This window comes from Cystoisospora suis (assembly GCF_002600585.1).
Source record: "Cystoisospora suis strain Wien I chromosome Unknown contig_631, whole genome shotgun sequence".
Taxonomy (NCBI): Eukaryota; Apicomplexa; class Conoidasida; order Eucoccidiorida; family Sarcocystidae; genus Cystoisospora; species Cystoisospora suis.
In genome coordinates, this window is record NW_027153432.1 from 33,165 (window position 1) to 33,915 (window position 751).

General features: G+C 44.2%; 1 protein-coding gene across 1 annotated transcript in view; it reads right to left on the bottom strand.

Moving 5' to 3' along the window:
- Positions 1–751, bottom strand: part of CSUI_001564 (uncharacterized protein) — an 8,611-nt gene that overhangs the window by 2,787 nt on the left and 5,073 nt on the right. The gene's annotated exons all lie outside the window — the stretch shown is intronic.

The following is a 751-nucleotide window of genomic DNA, read 5'->3' on the forward strand; positions in this document are numbered from 1 at the left end:
AGAAAGAGTGAGAAAGAAAGCCATGAGGCATGATTTGAGAAAGTGACTATGTAAGAGAGAAGACTAGAGCTCGGAAGATCGATCAGGACGAGGAGGTTTTTTGATTAAAGAAAGAGACTCTTTTTGTGTGTTAAAAGAGACTGCAGACAACAGCAAGAGAATTGAGACAATTCAATAGGACTATCAGCCCGACGGAACAGGCGGCGGACTGGATCCTCGGTCTCTGTTATGAATCCCGGCTAGCTCATACAATAATGCAGAGCATTTGCATTGTCTCTCGCATGAGAGTGCGCAGGACCGATGGGGCACAACAAAGAAAGAAACAAACCAACCGAAGAAAGGCAAAGAGACCCAACAATGAGAATGGAACGATCAGAGGAGATACCTAGATCAGATCTTTCTTCTCTGATGTCTACACTTGACAGAACGAGGTTATACAAGTGCGAAGGCAGGGAAACGCCTAGCCATAGTAGTGGGACAAGTATTCAAACGAAGGAGAAGGAGGAAGCACGTGTCTCTCCTTGGAAGAGGTGTTCAAGAGTGGGGGAGGAGGTGCATGTCTGTTTTCATAAGAATTGGATTTCTTCTTGCTCTACTGGAGTCCTGTTCACTGTGGCAACTTTCATGAAAATAGACTGGGGCACAACGTCTTTGTTCCAGACACATAAACATTACACTGATCTACAAATGCCATTGTGAATGGTGTTCTCACAAACAAAAAGAGACTGCCTACACATAGATAGATAGATAG